Genomic DNA, 27,460 nt, shown 5'->3' with positions numbered 1-27,460 from the left:
ATTGGCCCCTTCTCTCTATAGCTCAGAAACGTGTCTTTTGGTCTGAATTATATTTCACATAGGATTTTGCTTGCAAAATGAAAAAGTTTGTTGTTCTAAAAAAAAAAAATAAGATAAAAGTTGAAAGTCAGCACTGTCATTCATGGAGTTGCAGCACCTGGGCTCTGCCACAGCTGTCTGTCTGCTGAGTTTGATTCTCTGGCCAGGTGGCTGCTCACTTGGGGTGCAGTGACTGTAAGTGATCGACAGACAGATCAAAGCCTGGACGCCGACATTGTTGCCCAAGGAGACAGAGCTGGCAAGTGTGACTGAGGTCGACAACGTGCCTTTTCCCCCCGCTGGACTGCCTCTTTGCTTATACTCACATTGAAGAGGGATGGAACTTTCCAGAAGAGCTGCTCCAAAGGGGAAGTCTTGAACCTCGCTTGAGAAATAGGGGGCTAGAGATCAGAAGACCTGCGTTCTAGGCTTATTTTAGCCACCCTCAATTGTGTGACTTTGGGCAAGCCACACATGCCTTCTGAACCGAATTATTAGGCTCGCCCATGCAGTGGGGAGACTCCCCATTTCACCTTTATCTCAAAGCCTTTATGAGGCTCACATGACATAGTTTGTGCAGAAATGCTTCTGGAAACTATAAAACAGTAGCCGGACATGTGAACAATTTAAGGGCGGGCTCTTGCCTCCTTTGCCTGCCTTTCCGTGAGCCATGTTCTTGGTGGCCTTGATCAAACAGTAGGACAGGTAGGCATAGCTCACACCATGTCATTTTTCTACCAATAGCCTTCTTTCAATGTTTTATGATCTATCTCCATTAAACCAAACTAAGTGATGAATAAATACATGTACGCACATCTACACATCTACTTCTACTCGTCATTCTGTAAATCATTAAAATCCCCCTCTTTCTTTACCTTTAGTTATGCTACTAGACGCTGGTATGCTGATAAATGTTTAACAAACGGCTCTCTAATAAAACGTATTCATGTTTATACATGCGTAAGTTAATTACAAATCTTGATATAAAGAATGTATCGCACATAATTTGCAGACGATTATAAAATATGCAATACCCTTTCTTGTAAATTCCCAATAGCGAATTGATTCTCAAAAAACATTTCGCTGACTGTTCTTTCGCAGCCAATGAAAGAGTATAGTTCCAATGTGAACGCTGGTCAATATTTTCATTTTGGTTAGGAAATAAGATAAAACAGTGAAGACATATGTTGGAACCTAACTTCTTTGTGGATGACACAAGTAATTTCTTCGCTGGATCAAAGAATGATTTTTGAATACTGGAAGAACACTTCCTTAAGACATATATATATGTTTTTGGCTTCGCACAACGTGGCAACTGTAGACGTGATGTATTTGCACGTTTAATCTGAATTATTAGCATTTTCTTCATCGCTCTCTTGTGTCCGGACAATACAAAACCATCAATCAGACCGTGATTTGTAGGAGTTTTAGATTTCCATCGTGTTCATGTCCCTGCCCTGGCCAATGTTAAGCGAAAAATGGGACGTCATACAGAGCAGGAGAGAGACGGGAGACAGGTTACCATTACACAGTATTTCCATTCCGTGGATACAATAGGCATAAAAAAACCTCGAGAGCATAAATAATAGTGAAAACACTGCGAAGTAGTAAAGGAGTGATAAGCTTACTTACCCTTGTTTTTAGTATAACTCATTTGATTGTAAGTTTATAGAATTTAACTTTTAATAGCGGCTGTGTTTAACGACTGGCTCACAAAACTCTTGTAAACTTAACAATCGGCCCCTGCGAGTGAGTGAGCCGGGTCCAGCACACCACGGCATGGCTCTTTTTTTTTTTTTTTTTTTTTTCCCTCTTCCTTGTGAGTCTGAAAATTTTCAACACCCAAAAATTGTTATTTGGGACTTCTACGTCCTCGATGCCGGGGCCGTGTTTGGGTGCGGCTTACGGCCCTTCTGTGAAACATGTAAATGAGGCAAGAGTTGAGAACAGTTTTCTAAGTGCGTTTTTGTTTTTTTAATTACAACGGTAGAAAAATCCTGGTTGAGGCTCAGGTGCGAATTGTCCCATTCTCATTTCTCAGTGACCTTCTGGGCCTGGCTCTTTCTGCCTCTCCAGTTTTCTGGCTAAAAGTTCTTTCTCTTGATGCAGACTCCGGCTGAGCACCGTGGAGCTAATAAGGGCCAGTGAGGTGTGTTCTCACGTTGGCCTCTGAGGTCTGACTATGACGCGCATGGCGCCCGCCCTGGTTAGAGCAGATGTCCTCTAAACACCCCTGTGACTTGCTGAGACGGCAGTAAACCCCTTTCCTTTGTCATCTGAACTTATTTTGAGACCTCCACCCACTTCCATGGGCAAGTGCAATTTCTGGATCCCAAGCAGAAATAAATACACGGATAAAACAAACAAACACACATCAAGTGCCCACTTACTCTTTGTTAAGAATAAAATAGAGTTCGTGTTGAGAGGGCTTCCTCATTTTGCAGATTCCCTTCGAAATCAGGGACTTTCTGAGCAACGGCGACACCTCTGCTTCTGGGAGAGGCGTAGGGCTCTGAGAGTATTGGTAACATTTTGTCCAGGAATAGAGAGATGTGTGTGCATCCATGCACGTGCACGTGTACACACACACACACACACACACGCACGCACGCACACACAGAAAGTCTCTACCTATGAGCAGAGAATATTCATCAAAAGGGGCTAGCGAGCAGTGAGTTCTCTGTCATCATCGGTAATAGCTCCTGCAATGACTTGGAAAACTTTAATTACGTTGGAGCCTTATTTTCAGCCCCTGTTATCTTTTGAACTCCGGGAGGGTGGGGACTGGGTCACCCTGAAGCCTGGGCTTTTTCTAAAGAGCCTTTGTCTCCCTGCCCAGGTATTAAGTTGGTGGCGCAACAATCATAGGTACATTGGGTCCGTGTTTCTCCCCCCGCCCAAGCGCCGTCCTGGGTCTGAATGTGGCCTTGTGTTCTCCCGGTCCACCGTCCTCTCAGCCCAGCACAGGGGACTGGAAGAGAATGGGCCACAGGAATGCACTCAGAACAGAGCCAAATTGTTCAGGCTGTGTGAAGAAGAAAGAAAAAACGGGGAGGGGGGGGAGCAGGGAGAAGAAGAAAGGCCTTCCTTGTAGGTTCAATTTCTGGAGATATTTGGAGGATCACACAGCCATTTTTTTTTTTTTTTTTTTTAGTGGTGGTGGGGGGTGGGGAGCAGGGAGAGCAAAAACGAGAGAGCAGAGTTTTATCGGCACAGTGGCCCATACAGAAAGGTGACATTTGAGAGAACAATTGCTAGGTTGTTTGGCCGCGTTTGCTGCTATGAATGAAGCTTAAGAAAAGCTGTCTTTGGATTGCTACTAATAGTCATCTTCATCATTCCTGCTCTCTCTCTCTCTCTCTCTTTCTCAGTTCCCTTATGAAATAAGGGCACACAGGTAATAAACAAAGCACTATAAAAGATCCGATCGAGGTATTCCACGGGCTCATTCAATGTCGAGAGCGAGCATTCTGCACACATCCGGGTGCCTTCTGCTTCCGAGGCTGGTTGGAGATGGAGGGACAGGGCCGCGATCAGGCCAGACCCCTTGTCCCTTTTTCCAGCCCTGCGGAGTTTATCAGTGCCACGTCCCCGGTCAGCTCCCCTACACCTGATGACCGAGAGACAGAGGAAACGGTGGCAGGGCAGAGACCCTTGGACTCGCTCATTCGGATTTTGGATTTTGACTTGATTTTCTTTGTCCACCCTCACGCCAGCTCCAGGTGAGTGGTTAGTTGCCTGGGTTGAAAAACTCTTGTCAGTTGAATCTGGCTTTTTTTTTTTTTTTTCACTCCCAACTTGAATAGATGTTTCAGTTCCGATTCTTATTTCTTCTCCTGTTGCCATTAGTTCAGACACGGGTGGGGACCTGTGATCTTCCTGCGAGGCCCCATCTGGCTGCCCGCGGTGTGAGAAGCAGGCCAAACTCAGCAAAGGAACTGATTGTGTCAACATACAGGACTGAGCTGGGTGGCTCCCTTGATTTCGGGGGATAATCAGTGATGGGTGGATGGACAGACTGTGAACGATTCTTCTCCCAAGGGGCAATCTTTCTTGCGATGCGTCTTTCTGCTTCTGGCTGGGCCTCCCTGTCTTCTGCCTCTGCCTTCTAATTCTCTTTTGCTTTCGATTTGCAAGATTCTCCATCAGAAGATGCAGAAAGGGGGAGAAAGCACCGCTTAGGTGAGGGAGCAGCTATGGATTTGGCTTCTTCCTGTGAGCCGGTAGTCAGGGCCCTTGTCTACAGTTCATCCACATGCAGATGCTGCTGAGCTGGGCTCCTATAGGCCAGGCCTCTGGGTAGACAAGTGACTAAAGATGAAGAGGGGGACTCCGGGGTTTGGGGGCTCTGTGCTTCACCAGAGCCTAGCTATTCTTTGCTCTGCTATTTGTTCTTCTTTTCCCAGATCACGATCACCATTACTGAGGATATAATTTAGTCATAGACCAGAATGAAATGATTTCAGTTTTGCAGAGAGCAGTATTATGTTTGAATGAGTTTGTGCCATGCTTGTGCGCAGACTGGCACAACTAAATGTGAAATGCATGCTTCAAAGATCTGCTTTACGGACCCTCGAAAATGCCCAAATTGTTTAGGGACATATAATTATCTCAGGTGCTTAGTTCTAGGCATCCTAAGAAGAAAGTTTTTCTAGTAGCTGTGTATGCGTATCTATCTTTTCGTCATTGAATAATACCAAATAGTGGGTCAGTGTGTACATTCTATAGGATTAGGGGTCTCTTATGTTTCTACAATACCTTTAGCCTCAGGATTTCAGCTACTTTCAAAACGATCTGTTGGTTATTTATTTCAACCTCCGTTTGGCGAGGAGAGAAACTGATTCATCGGGTTTCAGTTATCTTCCATTTGTCTCAAAGGAAGTCTTTCTGGAGTTTAACTAAAACCTTAGACTTCGCAGATGCAAAATACTCTGTGTGTGTGTATGTGTGTATGTGTGTTAGCACATACACTGTGAAAGCATTTATGTATGAGAATGTACAACATGAAAGTTGTATACAAATGGTATATTGCTTGTTCTATTCAAGTGTGTGTGTGTGTGAGAGAGAGAGAGAGTCTATAAAATAACCATACTGAAGGAGACTGCATCGTTGTGACTTGGTATTCAGACTCAGGCTCTAGACCTTTCGACAGAGGCTTTTCCGACAGCCTGCCGCAGGAGGAATGAGGCTGAACCCTCCAAAGGCTCACTATTAATTCGTAGGAACGGGGTTCTACTTAATACCTCATAAACGTGCCTCACAGACAAAGTCATAAACAATGGATGCCTGAAAGCTTCCCCAGCTAGCCATCACCTGAACGATGTCCCTTTATTTGCTTAGCTTTGAGGCTTTTTTTTTTCCTTCTTCTGTGCCTGTCTGTGTTTTCTGAGTGGCACTGATTCCTCTGGAAATGACAGGGCTTTTAACGTGGCTGCACCAAGAGAATCCTACTGAACACCTGGTCTTAACCTGTACCAGGAACATAGTAGGGATTCAGTAGCTGTTGGAAGATAAAGGAATGAATGACTAGTTCTCTGACCTGTAGGTAATGCTCACCTCTGTATTTCTTTACACATATATGTACTCTCTTGAGTAGAATATTCACAGAGTTATTGAACTAGCTGTCTTCTGGCTCCATTGACAAATTCTTTAATGTCTCATTTAATTTATCAGTAACATAAATTCAGTCAGTCAATCGATTGCTTCAGTGTTATGTAAATATATCACCAACATTTCAATCTTTCAACTTTCCTTCTTTGTGTGTCTTCCAGCATCACGTATATTTAATCAATCTACATTATTAATTTATATATATATATATATATGGGTAAGCAAACATTAAGACTTCATTTTCTTGGAGACTACGGTTTGAAATATGCATGCAATATAAGGACGCGTGTAACGAGTCCTGGAAACAGAATTTAATTTCCGTTCCAGAAACACCCATAGCTCCTGACGGGAGACTAGAGTGGCCAGCGGAGTGGCAGCATGGGGGTTATAGATGGTCACTCAGACATGGCGACAGGAGGAGAAAGCGCACCATTGCTGGAGAGTTCTATAATTAACGCTAACCACTAGTCATCAGCCACAGCTCTGGTCTAACAAGCGTTTCATCCGAGCAAGGTTGGATGAAGCAGTTCCCAGCAATGCCTGGCCCTGGACATCTGCCTCTTACAGGCCGTGGGGGCATGGGGACTCAGGGCTCAGACACAAGCATTATGCTTGGTTCCTGCCCCTGCTTATTCGCTTGGTGGGTGAGGGAGCAGTAAGCCCGGCCTGGCAGTCTTCGAGAACAACATGGCAAATGCAGGAGAACACACGGTCTTGTGTTTGGGGCTTTAAGAGACTCAGAGGTGACTTGGTGCCCAGGGGGATTTGAGAGCAGATTGGCTTATCGCCATTACTGTCGGCTAATAATTTCGCTAATCTTTTCGAGGGAGGTTTTGAGTGTGTCCATGTTCCTCTTCCCTCAACCTCAGAGTCAGAGGACAATAGGAGAATTGTGTCTGCACTGTTCCATGAGATAGGGTGGGGGCTGCAACTGTATGGATAAGGTCTGCGATGGGTGACCCGCCAACCTGAGCGCCACGCTCTCATGGAGGGACCCAAGACCTGGGCACCGTGGCTTTGGCCAAACCGTAGGGAAGCCTCCAGCCAGCTAAGGCATTTAAGCAGCAGGTGCTTTGGGGTTGTCCTACGCCATGTTCTTTGGGAGACCACAGAGCACGTACAGTGCTTGCTGGAAGGGAAGGCGGACCGTGTGTGCGCGCTCGCGTGTGTGCGTGCGTGTGCATTCCTGCTCACGCGTGCACTGCGTTTCACCCGTTTTTTCTTGTCTAAAATGCATTTGACAAAACTGTTCTGTGTTCTTTAGAATGGATGATATTAAATGTGACCTTGGAGCAGAGAAGCCAAGCAGAGCTGTTTCTGCAGAATGAACTGCGAGTGTGTGCGTGTGTGTGTGTGTGCGCGCGCGCGCGCGTGTGTGTGTGTGTGTAAGGGGAGTGGTGCACATGCTTATCCTTAACGTTAAAATCACGTTGCCAGTTCTACGAGGATTTAAACTCATCCACGGACACAGCCTCCCACACAGAAAGTGCTCTTTAAATGTCCACTGTGCTGAGCCTGGGCCCGGACGCCGGGAACCCAGCGCTCAGTCAATGTGCGCGTGCAGCAGGTCAGAGCACGGAGCTCGAGGGGCCTAGCGCCCCAAGGGCAGTAACCCCGCGGTCCATCTGTCACCGCGCGTGCTGATTTCTCGCACTCTCCCCAGAACGGGGCCCGGGGTCATGTCGGACGCCCGGAGCCCACTGCTTCCTTTGGGTGACTGTCCCCGGGCGGGGGGGGGGGGGCGTTCACGTCTCCGGCTTCGTGAAAGCAGAGGCCTCGCCGCCGCGCGCTGGAGGTCAGCGCAGGCGTTTCCGTCCTCCGCGCCCCTCGGGCCAGGCCTCCCTGGTGCCGGCCTCGGGGCTGTCGCGCGTCTCTCTCTCCATCTGCTCCCTGTTAAGCGGCTGCCGAGTTTAGTAACAGGGCGGCCGGCGGGGCTGGTGGATGGAGCACGCCGGCAGTGTAACTTGGCAGGAGGTTGCGTGCTGGCACCGAAGGGCAGTGAAAACGAGAGAAGGTGAGGGTGTTTCCACGGAGGATGGGGGGAGGGGGGAGGGGGCGGGGCTAGGCAACCTCCCGCCACCCGTGGCGGGCGCCTTTGGGGAGCTGCTGATCTGAATTAGATGGAGATCCAAGCAGAGACACGCTTTCACCTCCCCTCTGCCCCCCCCACACACAACCTCAAGCCCCAGGAGTTCTCCAGCCTGCCTTTTCCAGCTCCCCACGAACATTTCCAAATTAAAAAAAAAAAAAAAGGCAGAAAATACGTGTGGAAAAATACAGTAAAAGTGACAGCGCCTTCCCAGTTTCCGACAGTTCTGTTTAGACTTCGCGATCAGCCAAACTGGAGCCCCTGAGTAGCCGGCTTAATTTGTCACCTTGAATTATTAACCGTTTCCCTCCCTCTCTTGGTGGGTGTCCTGGCTCCTCGCCGCTCCCCCCCAGCCCCCAGCTGGCTCAGTGGCCTGCTAATCCCGTGCCCTTTCTCTCAAGCTCACGGCTCTGACCGAAGGGACTTCGGCGTCCCACGTGAGTGCGCCTCACTATCACCTCCCTGTGGGTGATGGGTCAAGGCCGGAAAGAAGGAGCCCAGCCGGGCTCTGCTCTCACGGGGTCGGGGCAAGCGTCTGAAGTCTCACAATTTAGTCCATTTTTCTTGGTGAGGGGCCAAAGGCAGAGAAAGACTCGTTTTAGACATGGGATGATACCGAATGCCGTCTCCCGGGAAGCAGAGGGAGGACCCGTTCGCCCAGACTTCGCGTCAACAAGGTCGCTCTTGGTGGCAGCTGATCACCTCTGGGCCTCTTGCTCTCTCCTCGCCTCATGCTCATCCTCTCCATGGCACCTTCGCGTTGTCTTCCTGGGCTATGAATACCGTGTGTTTAGACCATCTCCCCATGTTCTTCTCCCCCTCGAAACTTCCACGCCCCCCATAACAGTCTCCTCGGAGCTGCATACCTTTGGGAGCCATCTAACTTATTCATATGGGAAATTAACCCAAGTTAATGAATTCTTTGAGAGCCATGTTTTAATGTAGTACTCAAAAACAATGCGTTTCAAAACTACGCTGTTTTTTTTTTTTTAGAAACGCACTTAACTTGGATTAAAAATTGTTTTGTTTTTGTAAAATGTAAACTCTCATTTTTAAAGAGGCAGTAAATTTGTATGACTTATAATTCAAAATATGAATGTGCGCATCGTGAAAACCTTTGCCTCTGGTAACCCAGATCCTCCCTCACGGGCAACTGAAATTATTTACTTCAGTTTATTGCCTATCCTTCCCCAGATGTTTTATGCACGTGTGAGGAATCAGATAACCTCTACTCCTTTTCAATTTTTAACGTTTTATTTTAGAAAAGTTTTAAAATGAAAAAAAAAAAAAGTCGCAGAGAGAATATAGGCTTCCTGTGTACGCCATCGCCCCGTTTCTCCGTCTGTTTACCTCGTGTGTTGCTCTGGTCCATTTGCCGCCGCTAAGGAACCGACACCGGTCCGTTGCTGTTAATGAACTTCCATCGTCGTTCAGATTTTACTAGTTTTGTCTCATCGTCCCTTCTCTGCCCCAGGATCTCATCGAGCATAGCACATTACGTGCAGTCATCGGGTCTCAGCCTCCACCGGTCTGTGACAGTTTTCCAGACTTTTCTCCTTTTGATGTCCTTGACAGTTTTGAGGAGGGCTGGTCAAGTATTTTGTAGAATGTTTCCGAGTTTGAGTTTGGCTGACTTTTTTTTCCCTAATGGTTATCTAAGGCTTATGGATTTTGGGGAGGATGGCCTCAGAGGTGAAATGTCATTTTCATCATCATATCACGTAGTATCTGGGATCCACATGGCTTTCTGCAGATAACATGAACCTTGACCACCTGGCTGAGGTACTGTTTGCTAGGTTTTTCCACTGTACAGTTACTGTTCCTCCCCTCCATCTGTCCTCTTTGGAACAAAGTCACTAAATTCAGCCCGTACTCAGTGAGTGGGGAGTTATGTTCTACCTCCTTGAGGCCCCTTTAATTTTTAACAATATAGCAGCATGCTTTGTAGTCTTTACTGTGCTTTGCCTTTTAAACAAAACAAAACAAAAACAAAACAATGCATTTTAGAGGTCGTTCCCTATCAGTATTTAAAGAACTCCATATTCATTATCAATTTGCATTTACTCCATGAACGAATTAATACCAAAACGATCGAACTAGTCCCCTTCGAATGGGCATTTAGGTTGCTTCGGTGTTCTTATCTTGTAAACAATGCCGAAATAAATAACCTGGTCCGCGTTCAAGTATTCCTGTGGGATAAATTCCTGCAGGTCAAATTGCTGTTTAAAGGGAACGTGATTTGTAATTCCTTGAGCTCTTGCCAATTGCCTTCCATAGACAGTGAACCAATTTATGCGCCCCTAGTAACATGTAATCCAAATGATTCCGTGGACAGAATTTCTTATTGGTAGAGGAAATACTTTTAAATTGGTGGACCATTCAATGCTTCTGCACCGAGCTCCTTAAATCACAGCACCGTAGAAAACACTACGGGAAACCCAATTACTTCGGTGAAACCTGGCTTGTCAGCTAATTTAGTAAGACTAGAGCCCAACCTACACACTGAAGGCTTCACCGGTCTCTAGGTTAGCTTGTCATTAGGCTCCCGCTTGTGACCATTCCCTGGCGTGCTCTCGAAACCTTACTATGTTTGCGTAGAGCATTCTTTACTCTTCCCCAACTACGCATTTGCCTATTGAAAGCTCACATCTTGGTTAGGCCCATATAGCTCATTTTTTGTCATTTTAGCACAAATGCATTCCATCTTGCACCTGTATGTTGCTACGCTCAGCCTCTTAAGTCACCGCTGTATTGAAGAATAATGCCGCCTTCCAGGTGTGTTGTGACTATTCTGGAGTAGGGGGCTGTATCTCCTCTTTTTTGCATCATTCCTCCAGAGCCTCCTGAACCCAGCAGAGGTGGGCCCTCCATTGTTAGAAGAGCTGCTGATGGAGCCTCTTCTCCTTCATCTCTTCTGTCACCTGACATGAGAAAGAGCTGCCTGGGAGGAAACCATTGCTGTGAGGGTGTCTATCTGTCTAGCTTCTTGGTGCCTGCCCACACTCTGTCTTCAGAATAACATGAGAGGGACAAATATTTTCTCTGTAGCTAAGTGATAATTTCCCAGGGATGGTGAAAAATAGCTATAAAGGTCACTAGTGAAATTTGAAATTATCTGGAAATGTCACAAATCATCAAAGACCTTGTGGCTTGTGGGGACCATGCCTTCTCTGATGTGTTGGAACTAGGTTGCCATGAATTTATTGGCTGCAACTGGGTTGGCTGCTTCCAGGGAAGGCTCTCCTGTTCGGCCTTAGAAGAGGCTCCTTCTGGTGAAAATCCGAGCTGAGGCACACACTCTGCCCTCGTGGGGGTTGTATGTTCTCTCACGGGGGTCGCATGTTGTGTCTCTGAAAACCCAGCCTTCCTAACATCAGAGCCTCGAGAGGACTCGCATCTTGCATTTGAGGACGGGCTTTTCTATCTGTCAAATGAAACACCCCCCATCGCACTTCTACTTTTTAACCGCTTTCACGATTCTGTTGACATGGTTTTTATTCTCGTTTGGTTCTCATCCATTCACTCTATTACATTATGGGATTTTAGAATTGGAAGAAATCTTGGAAACCCCGCTACAGTCTCCCTCAAGGCCACGGAACTGGTTGAAAAAGGCCAATGGTTAGCTCAGATGGGTCTCTAACACTCATGAGCTAGTTCCTTTCTGTCACGCTCCCTTATTTATCAAGTACATCATCATCATCATCATCATCATAGCTAAAATTTGCTGAGTACCTTCCATGAGCCTAGGATACAATAAATGTCTTAACAATATGGTTTCGTAATGTGAACTCTCTTAGCTAGGCAACTTTCATCTTCCCATTTAGCAGATGAGTAAACTGAGGAAACAGCGATTAAGTTACTTGCCCAAAATCACACGGCTAATAATAAGTGAATCCAGGACAGTCAGATTGCAGAGTGTGCACACGTATCCCCATTATGATGCCTTTCATGGCATAATTATTCATGGCAAAGTAGCAGGCGGAATGAACAACTAATATTCAGTTTTGTGGGAGGATATGGCAGAAACGGTCTCTGCCCTTGGGGGTTTCCATTCTAGTTGAGGGGGCAAGACAAAGCGATAGAATTGTGGATAAAATATAGTACACTTATTTATATTTGAATTCCAGATATTGCATGGGACATATTTATACTGAATTATTTATTGTTTATTAAAATTTAAATTTAACCGAACATTACATTTCTGATAATTTTTTTTTAAAAGTAAAGGGGCTGGGAGAATGGGGCGAGGGGTTAAAGAAGTACAAATTCGTAGTTGATAGATGGCCACGGGGATGGGGAGCACGGCATGGGGGGTGCAGTCAGCATTAATATATTGGCTAGGTGGAAAACCAGAAGAAAGAGGAGCAATTAGGGGGATCGTTTTATAAAATATATAAATGTCTAACCAATGTACTGTATATTTGAAACTAACAAAATAAAAATTTTTTAAAAAAACATACGTATAACCAAATACAACATTTATCTTAAAATATGTATTTGTTCTTGATCTGAAATTCAAATGTAACCGGCTGGCTTGCATTCTTCCGTTCAAACTCTGGAGAACACTCAGAAAACGCGACGAACTTAGGCGGGCGTGGTACACACCACGCGCTCCTCCTCGTCCTCACCCCGGGTTATCCTCTGCCCCTTCCTTCTCTTCCCTACTTCTTCCAGCTGGAACCCTCTCCCCACGGCGTGCACGCCACCTGGAAAACGCAGCCCTGTGGCACAGCAGCGAGTTCTAGAACGATGTCACAAGTCGTCTGTGAGGAGACATTTTTCTCTCTGCCCCTTGCCCAGCCCTGGAGTGTGTCCTGTAACTCCTGAGGTCCCCCGACTCTCCTCCAGGAACACTCTTCCTCTGGGCTCTCCCCAGTTGCTGCGCCCAAACCTCGACCCCACCCCGGACATGTGTTTTACCAAGGTGCCCCCCCTGCCCGAGGCCGTGCGCAGGTTTGGGTCAGGTCACTTCATGTTCATTAATATTCACCCAAGTCACGGGTTTGGGGTGTGCGGGGGAGGGGGGGCAAAGCGAACGAGGCAGCAAACTGGCTACCTCTTTGTCCGCTCTCTGAGATAGGCTTTCACGGGAGTCGGGGTGAGCTGTTGGGGTGGGGTGGGCGGGTGCTCTCGGCACACTGGTTAACAGTCACTGCCTGTGTACTCGCTGGGATGGGGGCGTTCCACCTCCTATTTTAAGGCCAGACTGGTGAATGTTGGGTTCCCCTTCGTTTACCTAGGCTCTCAATATTTTCCCTGGCACGGTCTGAGGTGGTCACAGAATGTGGGAAGCCAGGCAAGGGAAAAAATTAATGCTCTGTGATGACGCCCCTGGTAGCTGCTGCTACCTTCCATGGAAAAGGCAGGGGGCTGGGGGCCGCGGGGGGCTCGCTATCTGTGTCTCCGGGTGTCTCCGCAAGCTTTGAGCTGTCCTGGCACCAACTCAACTCTAGAGATGGTGGAAAAAGAAAACTGGCTGCAGAGTCGGTCCGGGGCCTGCCTGGTCGCCCCCACTCCACCCACCCCCTTGCCCACAGTGAATGCCCCTTTATCGTCAGCGAGCGATACTGACTTTTCAAAAACACTGTGTAGGCCTTGTGTCCTGGATGCCTGTGGCATGCAGCCTCTGCTTCCCTTTCAGGGGTGTTGGCTTCCAAACCTACCCAGAAACCTGAGAAAAAGGTCTCTCCTTGGCATCTCAGGAGGCTGACTTCAACTACTTTCTGTTGCCGAGCCCACCGGCCACAAGCTAACTAGTGGACGGTTATTACACGGGAAGGAAGCAACTTCAGTACTGGGAATTATGTAACAAGCAAATCACAGTTAATTAAAAGTTTCAAAGGGAGCATTTTTTATATCGCTCAGACTCCCGCGGTAAAGATTTAATCCATCACCCTCCGCGAGCCGCAGGACGGCTTTGCAGGAAAGTTCCCGTCGGCCTTCTGCAGGCTTGGCCATCTTTATTCTTCAGCACTGTGTCACTGAAGCTAATAGGGGAAAGGGAGTCCAAGTGTAGGGCTGACGCTGGGTGTGTGGTTGGGTGTTGGTCTTTGAAATGGAGCAAGCATTTGCTAAACGCTTACCGTGTACCAGGAACGTGATGAGTGACTTTGCATACGTTAGGCTACTTGACCATCACAATAACACCATGTTGTAAGTGTCACTGAACCTGCTTGACAGGTGCCAGGTTAAGTGCGAGCCTGACTATGGCCACCAGACAAGGTCAGCCTGAAATACCTCCTGGGCCAAATCTTCCTTTACACCAAGTCTCAGGAACAGAACTTTCTCTGGAGTGCTCGCCCATCTACCCGCGGCTTTGCTTCACTCTTTCTGGGAAAAACTGATGATACCTGAAGTCGAGAGGTCCACTCGAAGATTTCTCAGAGTTGTTTTTGACATATTTACAACTGCGTTCTGTTCAGATACAGGTGACGCATTCTGACTACTCTTTAGTCAGATAAAGTAACAAATCCCTCACTCACAAGCTTTGCCCTTCTGTCCTGTCTGGTGATGGGAGGGCCACATGCATCTTTAAATGATCAGAAGACAGAGACTGTTAAACGTGGTCCCCAGTTGACTCACGATGGATTTCAAGATGCCACGAGTGAATCACTCGAGACTATTAAGAGTGGGTCCAGAGGGTCCATGAAACGATGCTTCGTTTGACCTTTCATGCCTGTGATGGTAGCGTCTAGCACACGAGCTCTAAGTGTTGCTTTCCAACGCCCCGGGTGGAAGAGCGCTGGGGATGTGCTTGAAGTCCTTGGTCTTCAACTAAGTCTAGGCAAAGCCATAGCTCCAGTTTCTGTGATGACCAGGGGCCCATCGTGATCCCCGGTCCCCTCCCTTATATCGTCTATCAATCAAGACATTCTGCCCTCAGTTGGTGTTATTGCTTCTAATTGAGATTGCTGGCTTGTTTTCATTTTGAAAGCCCCAATATCCTCTACGAGCGAAAAAATCCATGGGTGTTGGCATGTGGCCATTCCCATTAGGAATATAAGTTATGATTTTTAATTGAGTTCTTGACAACCCCCCTTGAAAGCCTCCTCATTATAGGCAGCCCTTCCCCCTGCCTGAGAGACAGAAGTTAATAAAGTACGACTATCTGGGAAAAAAGCTACTCCGTTTCTTACTCCAGAAGACAACCCAGCACCCCGGAAGGTAAGACGAGGCGACAGTATTCGCAGAGCCGGTCTATGTACTGCCATCCCGGTCCCCAGGCTTGCTCATTATTCCTCATCTGATGGTTTTCCCTCACCCTACAAACATTTTATCTAACCTTAAATGTATTTGGGGACAAGTTGCTGTTTTTCACTTTAATGATCGCCTTTACTCCAAAATCTTGTACCTATGCTCTTTGTATTGCACAGCAAATAACGTTCATTCCAAAAAAATTTCTAAAGCACCTACTGTGGGCAAAACCCTATGGTTGGTGCTCTGAAGAACATGGTTAAGTTCAAGTGTAAACAAGAGAAACTCAATGACCATGCCTGGAACTAACCAACAACTGCAAGACAATCGACAGGTCGTGCAAGCATGATACTGACAATGTATCATAAATATGTGCTTTTGATAAAATATGCAGATCAACTAAAGCGCATAGAAATGAATTAGAAAAATACAGTCGTTCATTCATTCTTAGGTTCATTCAGCGTATATTTTCTGAAAATCTTAATTATCCAAGCCTCTGAATTGAACACTAAGAGGAAAACAATGAAAAACAGATAAATTTCCTGCCCTCAAGGAGTCCACAGTTAAGCTACTTGGAGGGATTATAAGTAGCTCTTGTTAATGTTTCTATTGTAAAACATAAATAAGGAGCCTGTTTTTTTATTAGGAAATTTGTGATTTGTGAAATGCCCACAAACCTGTCATGATTCGGACATCACTCGTTCATAGCCACGCTTAGATTAAAAATTATAAAAGTTTAAGATAAGAGAGAAAAACACTTAACACCGACATGCATTTTTAAAAGGCGTTTCTCTGTGCTGAGGTGTTTAATTGACACGGTATGCTGACCGTGCAGGAAGGCGGCTGTCACGAAGTGTAATTCATCAGGGAAACCTTCACAGGTAGCTTGGATTCAAGACAGATTTCGAAGAACTCGGAGGTCACAGAGAGAAAGGCCCCGGGAAGGGAAGGTTTTGAGCAGAACGCAGAGGGTGAGCGAGGCAGTCGGCAGGGTGCTGGGTGGCAGGAAAGGGGACAGAAGAGGATTCACTTCACACGAGGGGAATCGCGAAGCCGTCCGGTAAGGAAGGGAAAGAATAGAGAAGAAGGGATAAGCGTAGGGTTTGAGTGCTCGCTCGTCTTCATTTTCTTTAATCGAAAGGCTGACTCTTTTCCTTAATTAAAACTAATTTTCATGTAGGTCCATCAAATCCCAAGGCTGTGATCTTTCCTTTGCCAAGCTCATTGGGCGCGCTTCAGGGGGATGGGGTGAGGGGCAGGAAAAGCCACAGGATGGACAGGGCTCAACATGGAGGGTCCATTGAAACGAATGAGAAAAATTACTTGAGCATAGACAATCAACTGTGCGTGGATGGTAAAGATGAAAATCGGAGATGGAGAGACATTTCGTATTTTCAGCTGGCCACTCCCAGTCCGCTGGAAATCTTTTTTTCTCCACTTTCCTCTGTGATTGGCACTTATTTAGCTAAAACCTTTGAGGAATGCCGCCCTCCACGTAGTCACCAGCATGCCCCTCACAGTTCGTCCACTTCACACAAGCCATGAAAAATGTTTGTACCTTCAAAACGGTGCGGTGGCAAAACACCTAAAGCAAACAGTGTTAGAATGCGCAAGAACAATTTGGGCAAAAAACACGCTTGTAAGCCCAAACACGTGTGAAACCACGAAAAACAGCAAAGAAAGTAACATCTGTTAGAGGGTGTTTTCTTGAGCGTCTCTTTTCTTCCTTCCTCAGGTGCGGGCGGTGGTGGCCTCGGAAATCTCCAAGAGTGGTTTCAGGAGTTAACTCTACCAGCAGCACCTACGGCTGGAGAACTTACACCAGTGGAAGACTTCACAGCGTCCCACAAATCTATGAGGCCAAGGAGTGTACCTAGTCCCCGGAGCAGGGCAAAATGGCGACTTTTTCCTTCCAGGAAATATTCACGGAAGAGGGTGGATTTCCTAATGCTCCGATATCAGATGAATGACCTTGCCCCTTTTTTTGGCTCTTTCTTTTGAAAGGGTGCAGAAGTTCAGCAACGTTTTCAAGGATTCAGTAAGAGAAATCTGTCACCCATCAGGGTGATGCTGCTGTTAGTAATGATTTCAATGATAATAAAAATAGCATCTAATATTTATGAACTGGGGACATTTGGAGAAGTGGTGGCAGGTGGGTGGGGCTACTAGTGTCTGGTGAGTAAAAGCTGGAGATGTTACGAATTCCTGTAATGCACAGGACGTGCTACCACCACAGAGAATTATCTCACCTGAAATGTCACGTAACCTTGCAGTAGACTCAGCTTTTTATGGACATTTAATCTCCAAAATAACCCCGTGAGGCATATATTATTGTTTCTACTGTACAAATGAGAACATTTAGACTTAAGTAATTAGTTCAAATGGTTTTGACCTTTAAACACTCTCAGCTTTCTGTTTTGAGATTTATTTGGTCCTACGATAACTGTAGAAAACTTAGGTTCATTCAATGGCTGGGAATTGGTTCCCTCAAATGTCAGTGTGAGAATTATTCAGCTCGAGCTGACCCCAACCCCCACCCATTCTGGGATGAGACTGGCTAACTAACAGCTAGCTGGTGACTGGGGTGGAGGAAAAAGATATTATATAATGTCTACAAAAGTAATGAAAAGTTGACTTAACTGCTAAGATAAGTGAACAAACAGTAAGATAGCAAATGAGAATCTACAGTGATTTAAGAATACGTTTGCTAAGCAGAGCGTCCAGACTGTTCTCCCACATCCTCTGCTCTTTATTCCTAGCCCCTGATAGTGATGTGGTATGTGCTGCTGAGAAAAACAGAGAAAGCAGATGCCACGAGGCTCAGACGAGAGTGGCAATCTCTGTTCTGCAACCTCATACAGAATTAGGTCATTGAATTCCAAGAGCGTTGGGTCCTCGGGAAGACCATTTCTGCTTTTTCTTTTTTCCTTGCTGATAAAGGCCAAGCCCCTTGTCAAAATAGTCATGACTAGAGAGAGGAAAATCAGATGTTTCCTTTCGAACCATTTCTCTGCATCTGGCTCGAGTGTTCTGACCACTTCTCTTTCTTCTGCTCTTTTTCCTTTCCTCGTCTCGGTTTCTTTCCGACTTTCTCATAGTTCTCTTTCCATCTTTCCCTCTCTCCTTATAGCATCTCTCATTGCTCATATGAAATGTGAAGGGAGGGAAGGGAGAGAATTGCTTGCATAATGAGGCTGACCATCCAACAGGCATGTTGGTGTGTCTGGGTCAATGAGGGTGAAGACCTCTTTGGCATAGTTAGGAGGCGCCAACGTTGAGGTTTCTTTAAAACGTAACCTGGGCACCATAGGTACAAATCCAAGTGATTTTTTCCCTTACGGTTCTGCCCTAACCAACTTCCTGCTGTGTCTTACCACTGACGCATATTTACATGTTATTGCCATTATTTAAATTGACTGCATTCAATGAAATTCAAAGTACAAGTTAACATTCTGTTAAGCATATATCATGGGACAAGATGAATGTGAAGTAACTAACCCCTACCCTGCAGGAACTTGACATTCTGGTAGGGAAAAGGAGTAAATATATACCCAATTGTCATGTAGGTAGATGTATTAGTTATCTGTGTAACAAATTGCCCCCAAACTTAGTGGCTTACGATAGTTCACATGTGCCATTGTATAGTTCCTGTAAGCCGGGAATCTGGCATGGCTTAGCTGGGTCCTCTGCTTCAAGCTTTCTCACAAGACTAATCAAAGTGTCAGTCTAGTCTCTCTAGTGGTCTTATCTGGAGCCTCAACTGGAAACCCATTTCCAAGTTTGCCCATGTGGTTGTTGGAAGGATTTAGTTCCTCGATGGTGGTTAGACTGAGGGTCTCAGTTGCTCACCAGATAGTGGCTGATGGCTACCTTCGGTTCCTTGCCATATGAGCCTCTCCAACAGGGCAGCTTGCCAGAAAAGCGTGCAAACTGAGAAGGCAACAGAGAGCCCAAAACCCAAGTCATAATGTCATCTTACATAATGTAATTTTGGAAGTGGCAGCCCACCACTTTTGTATATTCTACTGATTATTAGGTGAGTTATTAGGTCCAGTCTACACTCAGAAAGAGAGGATGGCACAAGGGGGAATCCCTGCGTCAGGAGCTGAGTATCGCATAAAGGTTAGGGAATTGTTAAAGAAGGGGTCATGATATTGAACTGCTCTAGAAAATTCTGTCATCATCCAGTGATTTGCAGAATAATTCTAGACTAGCAGGATTTGTGACTGGCACTGTGGGACCTCATTTAAGATATTATATCCCTAATTAGCATGAAGAAACATGGAATTTTAACAATGTCCCAAAAGTCACATTTATAGCTGTTTTATTCAGTATCTGTCTCAAGGAAACTTTTGTAGTCCACTGGTCATTTAGTTGTTTTTATTCACTCATGTTATGCATCAGTTAATACTATCTAGTGAAACTCAAAGAAGAATTACTTCTGAAAAACTAGATAATGAAACTCAAAAATAGGTAAGATTTACCTCTGAGGGTCACTCCTTAGTCTAGACCAGGAGTTAACAAACTGTACCCCATGGGTTAATTCCACCCCTTCCTTGCCCTTTTTTATATAGATCATGAAGTAGCATAGCTTTTATGTTTTTTAATGTTTGTAAAAACAAAACAATACTAATATTTTGTGACACATGAAAATGACATAAAATTCAAACTGCAGTGTCTACGAAGCTTTGTTGAGGCACAGTAATGCCCACCAGGTTATATTCGTCTACGGCCGCTTTCGCAACAATAGCAAATGTTGAGTAGAAGCTACAGAGACCGTATGGCCCGCAAAGCCTGCAATATTTACTACCTGGTCCTTTAAGAGAAAATTTTCTCACCCCTGGTCTAGAGGAAGATTGACAGGCAAACGATAATGACTGCATTGTGACACGTGACACATCACACTGCTCATACCTGTTGCTGCGTTGGTCAGCAGAGGCTTTGTGGGGTTCTCCTGAAGGATTCGCAGGGGTTTTCCTAAGATGAAGGTGTTAAAGAAACACTTATTCACAGCACTCATTAAAGACAGCGAAAAAGACCTTATTTAAGGGAGATGATTGCAAGGGTCTTTTGTAGTGGGAGAGGGAAATCAGGCTCAACTCCGAAACGTCAGGAGTAGGGGGTTCTGACTGAGCCAACTTGCCAGGGTTTTTGGTCTTTGCGCTAAAGTGGCCACTCATCAAAATCAGCTGAAGGATGGGCAAGAACTCGGCCGCCCTACAAAGAGGTCATGGGGTGGCAGTTCACTGTGCTGTACTAGGAGAGTTGGCCAGATGTCCAATTCCTTAATCAATCCCCAATCAAATCCTATCCCTTATCCCCCTCCAAACCTCTGGCCCTGAGAAAGTCCGGCCAAACAGTGAGAGGCTGGCACCATACCCAGCTTCCTCTTCGTGGGTCCGTACGCCCGATTGTACTGTGGGCACGCAGAACACCTCAGAGCACCCCAGGACTGGGCGGGAGGGTCCTCGGACTGCGGGGGGATGCAGGCCGTGGAGATGAGGTGTGTGTGGAGGAGGTAATGGTTTTCACTGAATTCCTTTTTTATATTTTATTTAGATTAAGTTCTGCTCAGCAGGGTGATTTCTTAATTAGAGCCGCCCAGCCAGGCAGGCCTGCCGCCCCCGAGCCCTGAGCTGCCTTCTAAGGTTTCACGAGGGACCTCGTCCTGCCTTATTTCCTGAGTTCTAATATTTGACTAGGATGCAGTAGATTTCAATGGGAGGAAAAGACATGTAATTCAATCATCTTTATTAGATTTGGCCTGTGGACGAGGAGAGGGGAAGGAAGGAGGAGGTTACATGCGTCGTCTCTTTGTTAATTTTTTTTTTTCCTTTTTCTCTACCTTTCTTCCAGTGGTCAAAGAACAAGGAGGCTCGCTGGCCTTTTGCATCCCCTTCATTTTTCAAACAAAGAAGCTAAATGAGAACTTAAAGCCCCAGAGTGAATCGTGCTCCTTGCAGGACTTCTCAAGGCTTGGTGGAGAGGTTTACATAAACAACCTCTTCGGTTCCTCCTCTGGTAACCTTGATTGACCTTAAGAGTGAATGGGACGACCCTACAGCTTTTGGTCCTCTCCCTCACCACAGAAGCTGCGGACTGTGCTCAGCAAGACCTCACGAAATGCAGGAAAATTAAAGAGAGAAATGGTCCGTGGTGTAGTCTCTTATCTGCCATAAACTGGTGTCATTTGGGGCCATCATCCGGGGGAGAAAAAACAGCCTACAGACACAGAGAAGGAAGATTAGACGATGATGTAAAGACGGGCGGTTTGTCACGCCGCTGTCCTCAGGATGGGACAGGTAAACTACAGGATTTCACAAGCGCAGTAGTCAGCAGGGGCTCTTTTAGAGGAAATACCTCTATTGGAGTTTTCCAAGAAAGAGCAAGAATTCAGCATGGCACATAAAAAGTAAAAGTAAAAACAAAAAACAAAAAAAAAATTGTGTCCAGCACTCTCTTAATTGCTCAGCTAAATACAAAGACACCTACCCCTCTCGATGGCCTCCCACACCTATGGACACATTAGACGCGGTTTTGTTTTCTTCCATTTCCATTTCATTTCCCTACCCCAACCCCACGAATGTGTGTGCGTGCACATGCGCACACGCACGCACACGCACACATACCCACCCTGCAGCCTAGAATCCTCTCTCATGCCCCCCTCCTGTTGATCTTTCTTCACTTAAAAATTATCAGCAAAGAATTTATTCATTTGGGAGGCTTCCAGGCACTACATTTACATTCGCTTCAAATGAAATGGGATCCAGACTTCTCAAACGGTGCCGTTTCGTAGATAAAACACAAAGGCAGGACCTCATTATCTGGAGACGCGGCCCTCTCTCCTCCTGCCTTTTGTTTCTAAGCAATTTTAAGCTCGTTGGGAAGGGGCAGGACTTTTTCGCCACGTCTATTTCAGGAGGGTTTTCAGTTAAGAATAATGAATTTGTCTCTAAACAGATGGGAGAGTTTTACCAAAGCTAGAAAAGACATTTTAACTAATATTCCCCATAGGCTGATCTTAATCCTTCTCGTTAAAAATGCTTGGTCTCCGAGAGCCTTATTTATGTGCCAAACGTCTTTATTAAATCATTATATGAACACACACACAAAAAAATCCTATTATAATGAGTTACTCTGTATGATCGAGAGTTGTCCATAGTCTTGCTGATAAGTCTATTTATTCCGCAATTTAAAAAAGGTGAAATTCCAGGAGAGCCCAATGTTTGGCCCAAGTTTTCAAAATTTATTGTACTATGGCCAGAGGAGTTACGAGGTCCTAGTTAGGAAAAGGCCTACGTTTCATCAAGGCAGAAGTTTGTGACGAAAAGAAGATTCTTTGAAGAGTAGGCTGCTTGTTCCCCCTTAGAAATAAATCTTTGGCCACACTGTAATGTGATTTGACCTGTACAAACACAGAGTGTACGCTTTGATTTCAAAAACCCAAGTGGCGGATTCCAAGGCAAACTGCACCAACAAATCCGGGCCGGTGGGCTCTGAAAAGAGTTTAAAAATCGAGAGAAGCAAAGTGTGGCGTGTTTGTATACTGGATTTGGAAAGCGACCTAAAAATAATAATAACAATAATGTGTGTTCATTTGGAGGGAAAAATTCACTCGTAGGTCTACACCTCTGAGAAAGTCCATGTGTTTCGGATCCCGGGCTTGATTTCTGCCTTCACGTGGAAGTGAGTGTTAAAGGCTCAGTGTTGGGGTGTGGCCTAAACGCACGGGGCTGGAGGGACATCGGGGGACCTAAAACAAGAAGAGACTGAGCTCGGAGCATCCAAGGACTGTGTCCTGACGGGGGATCTGCAGGGCCAGCTCGGCCAAGTACGGAAAGTCAGCAGGAGGGGCCAGGTTAGGCAGCAGGCGCCGTGGGGCTGTGCGTGGCTGAAGGTCTCCGAGAGACACGAAGAGGCAGCCACAGAGGTGGGACGGGTGCAGCTGATGGGCGAGAGAGGACGGGGAGCACGCGAAGGCCTCGGCCCTGGAGGTACACTTAAAATCCCGTAGCCTTTCCAAGATTCTTACCCCTAATTACTTCCCTTGCTTATTCCAGATGCCTCAGCATCTCGTATTATCACTGAGGACATGCCATGTTAAAAATTAACATTTGGGAGAACACAAAACTTCTCTCTTTTTTTTTTTAAATTGCAGTTGTGGTGTACTCATGGCCTCACGGTCCGTGAGGTCTGGTGTAGGTCAGCCCCTGGCTGAGGGACCCTTGCTAACTTAGTGACTGCTGTTATGTCCGCCTCCAATCCGGTTTCTTCGTTGTGGGACGTGCTTTTGGAGTCGTGTTTCTCCAACGGAAGCCATGGTTATGCTAGGCCCTTACAAGTTCTTGCCCCAGGTCCCTTCTGACACGCGCTGGTGAGCTAACTGGCCAGAGCGAGGGGTCTGATCTGTGACCCCGCAACAGAGCGAAATTGATTCTGTGAATCTCATCGGCACTGTAAGTGTTCCAATAAAGGACCCCACTGCCACAGGTGGGCACCTGCCTCCCAGCCATGAGCACTCTTCCAATAAAGGAGGCAAAAAAAGGCATCGACGTACAAACAAACTTTTCCTAAATACTGGTGCCTTTGCTTGGGGTCTCACCAAGCCACGGGCTGCAGGTAGCACTGTGCGCGTCAGCCAAGAGTCAAGCACGATCATCGGCCTTTACTTTCAGTCTGCTGAGGTTGCAAAAGACAAGACAAGCTGTACAACCGAGCACCGGCAAAGCCGGAGGGTGAGTGGGCAGCTGGCTGGGTTCCCCTCCTGCTGTAGTAAATTAAAAACCTGCAGAAGTCCCCAGTCTGGGCTTTACATGACAGTCTGACCCCCAAGGAAAGATAAACACTGTACATTCAAAGCAAACCAACTCTGAATTAGTTTCAAAACATACATGAAAAGGCCCTTTTCCTCTAGCTCATGTGAATTACTATCATTTATTAACAGAAAGAAGAATATGGTGCATACTATCGATGAAGCCACCCTCATGCTCCTAGAGGCACAGATGACCCGGGAACAGCACCCCGAGGCTGGAACCTGTGCCTTTGGGGGCGCGGGAGGCGGAGAGCGAAGCATTGACAGATCACGCTCACCGAGCGCCTCCTTCCTGAGATGCAGGACGTGGCCGTGAAGCCACAGGAGGCTGCGGGGGTAGCGGCTGGGGGCAGGAAGAGGAGGAAGTGAGCAGGAGGCATGCCTGGGGGGCTCCGGGAGAGTAACCAAGACCTTCACTGGGGGCAGGTGGACGTCTCCAGGGTCATTACCAGGCGACCTGCGAAGGCCAGGGAGGAAAGGGACTTCGGGAAGTCTCCCGCCCGCCCTCCTGCCAGCATCCCTCCTCCTCCTAGTGGCTGACTGCGAGGAGCAGGAAGGACGGATGTATCAAGCCCAGAGAAGGAGGGACCCCTGCCTCTCGCCCCACGACGCCGACTCTGAACTGCAGCAGTCCCGATGCCGGGGCAGCGGGGCGTTGCGGATCAGCAGCCGCGGAGGGCAGGAGGCGAATCGGATTCCCAAAGAGCGGCCTGTTTTCTTCAGCACGGAGAGCAGCTCGGGGGCACAGGTCCCACATCAGACGGAAAGGGGACCGAGTCTGTTCAGGCGCACGTCGGGGCCTGGGCTGGGGCTGGGGAGCGGGTCCGAGTCCCAGAAGATGTCGAACCCCGGCCGAGTGTCTGGACCTCGTTTCTGCGGCTCTTCTTCGTGCAAATGAAAATACAGTGGGAACCGCTCTGCTGCCGTCGGCCCTGGGGAGGGCTAAGCCAAGGGGCTAGCGGGCCTTGGACCATGACTCTTCTTTTATTCTGCGTGCTTTTCACTTGCACAGAACTCTCCCTGGGAGAGAGGGTGTTTTTTTTTTTTTTTTTAAACTCACTCTCAAATGAGTTTTATACCCCCTGAATGCAGGATGTGAGGGCTTGGGAGAAAACGCCAGGGTGAGCGTCAAAACATTTTGGGGGATAATACGGGCCTCTGATTTTGCACATAATGGGGGAGGGGGGCGGCTACCTACAGCAGTGACTGCTGGTTTCTTGTTTCTAGCTCCGTCTCCCTGAGCAAAGCTTAGAGGGCAGCCAAGCGTCTTGGTCCTGAATTCTCAGGTGGCCCTAGAGGGCCCACTCAGGGGACAGGATGTGCTCCCAACGCTCAGGGTGAGAACGGGGCCCTCGGTGGCAGGAACGCCTCTCTGTTTCTGCACGTCCTGGCCTGGGGAAGGAGCGTGAGAGAATGTGCTGGAACTGGTCCTGCCTGTTGTCCGCCCTCGTCCCCTGCCCGTAACATTTTCTCCAGTCCCCAGCCCTGAGAGAGACTACGGCTTGTTATCAGGCGTCCTCCCGCCTCCGTGTTTCTGGGTCTTTCTGCGTCTGCCGCTTCCCGTGGAGCCGTGGCTACCATCCTGTTCCCGCTTGCATTTTCTGTGAAAAGGCTGAGACGATTTCCAGAGCTGGTGACCGCCAGAAAGATACAGAAAAGACAAAGGAATCTTTCGTTTGTTCTCTCACATAGCTTCTCCTCTTTCCAGTGGAACTCGTGAACTTTCGCGTGGAGACGAGGAGAACTTTCGTCTAGGGTGGAGGGACAGCTGCTTGAGGCGGAGGGAATCTCATGCCCGCCTCTGTCGGCCTAGTCGCCGTCCGTCCGTTTGTGCAGCTTCACTGCGAAGGGTTCACTCACTCACTCACTCGTTCCCTCACTCCTCATTCTCTCACTCACTCATTCACTCACTCACTCAGTCACTCACTCACTCACTCAACAAAAATGTATCCAGCACTTACTTTGAGTGGAACAAGGCCGAACACTTTTAAAAGGTATCAATTTCTCTAAAGATTGCATCCCCTCCCCACCCCAAGGCCCTGCAAAGCTTTTGAGAGCGTGCTTCTTCGAGAAAATAAATGGGCAAGGCTCAGGTGCATCCGAATGCCGGCTTGCATCTCCACTCGTCCTGAGCTGGAGGCCATCGTGGCCTCCTCTGTCTGAGACACGGGGGGCTGCAGAACCTCGTAAAGCGGTTAGAGGGTGTGAGTCTGGAATGATAGGAATGACAGCGTGTGTGGAGCCAGCTCATCGCGGTCCACACAACGCCTCTCGTGCTTTAGCGGGATGAGAGTTAACTTGAGGATGAGTCGGGCAGGAGCTCAAATCCCCGATCCCGCCTTGCTGGACCCCGTCATCAGTTCCGGGGACGACGATGCCTAAGACTGGCCTCCCGATTACCGGGTGGCATGATAGTGCCTGTGAAACACTGGACACGCAACGTGTTTCAGCAAAAAATCAGCGATTGCTCCCAGTTGTACTATCTGTGACGCACATCCCCAAACAATCTGGTCATCACCGACAGCACACAGGAGGACGGCGTCGGAAACTTGCTCTCCTGGCTCAGACCGCCCATTAGCTGCTCACCTAGTGTGGTTGTCCAGTCACAAAACCAAACCAACAGGAATGAAAACCCGATTTAAAAAATCAGAAGGACAATTATTTTAGGGATCAGCGTGATTTCTAAAATTTAGGGTTATTTCCATTCCTTTGGGTGTTTCTCTGGACCTAGAATCGACATTAAAACAAGCACACACACAAATACACACACACACAAACACACCTCCACCGAAACTACACTGGTTCTCAAGTTTTCACCCTTGTGTCATTTGTCCTCAGAAGTCACAGGATCCCCAATTACAGGACGCAGAACTGAGTTAATCTCCGAGGGACAAATCGTGGCACATTCTGTTTTCTCAGGCTGTTTCAAATCTAAATGTCATCGTCAGTGATTTATGATCTTCTGTGATTGTTTATTTAGTTTCCTACCTCTTAAAAAAAAAGAGAGAAAGAGAGAGACAGCTTTTAGGGTCAGCCGTCCTGCACAGCGGCTGGACATCGCCACAGCATCAGCTGGCCTCTGGCTTCCACTGTGACCCAAGCATGGCCACCGGGAACGCGACATAGCCACAGGCAGCCAGTCGCGAGTCACCCTCGGGATGTATGCTACTCCCTCCATTGTAACTGGGGGTGAGGGGGGAGTGTGGGAGGGGGCAGGGGGTGGGAATCAGCAAACCTGGCTGATTCGAATGGATTTCCACTCTTCACGTTCAAGTATTTGGGGTTTGAGAAAACCCCAAACAGTTTGAGCCCTGGGCACTTTTTCCATTCATTTTTTTTTTTTTTAAACTGATGTGTATGTCCAAGGAAATTTAATACATCGGTTTCTGATTCATTTACACTGAACTCATCAAAAGATTGTTCTGTCAGAGGCATTCGGGGTCCAAGAAATCTTAAGAGCCTTTTTATAAGCTTTTAAACTTCTTTTAGACGTTGAGAAGCAGAAGTTGCCGGTCTCCCCAATGTAAACATGAGTGAATCCGCGGTGGGGGAGGGGACGAGCGAGAGCGGGAGGGAGGTGGAAAGAAGACGCCAAGACACACTGACCTCGGTCCCCGAGGGACAGGAGCGGTGAGCCCAGTACTTTCCAGTCCCCTCCTGGTGCTCCCTGTCTCACCCACGATCAGGGGAACGGTCGGTGGTTCTTCCTTCTGGAA

General features: G+C 47.2%; 1 long non-coding RNA gene across 1 annotated transcript in view; it reads left to right on the top strand.

The window, feature by feature from the left end:
• Positions 1-21,391, top strand: part of LOC107510274 — a 71,902-nt gene extending 50,511 nt beyond the window's left edge. Inside the window, exons 3-4 of the long non-coding RNA XR_004951492.1 lie at positions 16,668-17,007; positions 20,789-21,391. This is a non-coding gene — a long non-coding RNA (uncharacterized LOC107510274). The remainder of the gene's footprint in view (positions 1-16,667; positions 17,008-20,788) is intronic.
• The last annotated feature ends 6,069 nt before the right edge of the window (positions 21,392-27,460 follow it).

The sequence above is a fragment of the Rousettus aegyptiacus genome, unplaced genomic scaffold, assembly GCF_014176215.1.
Source record: "Rousettus aegyptiacus isolate mRouAeg1 unplaced genomic scaffold, mRouAeg1.p scaffold_m13_p_6, whole genome shotgun sequence".
Lineage (NCBI taxonomy): Eukaryota > Metazoa > Chordata > Mammalia > Chiroptera > Pteropodidae > Rousettus > Rousettus aegyptiacus.
The sequence above is the reverse complement of the archived record's forward strand: the minus strand, read 5'-3'. Positions and strand labels throughout refer to the sequence as shown.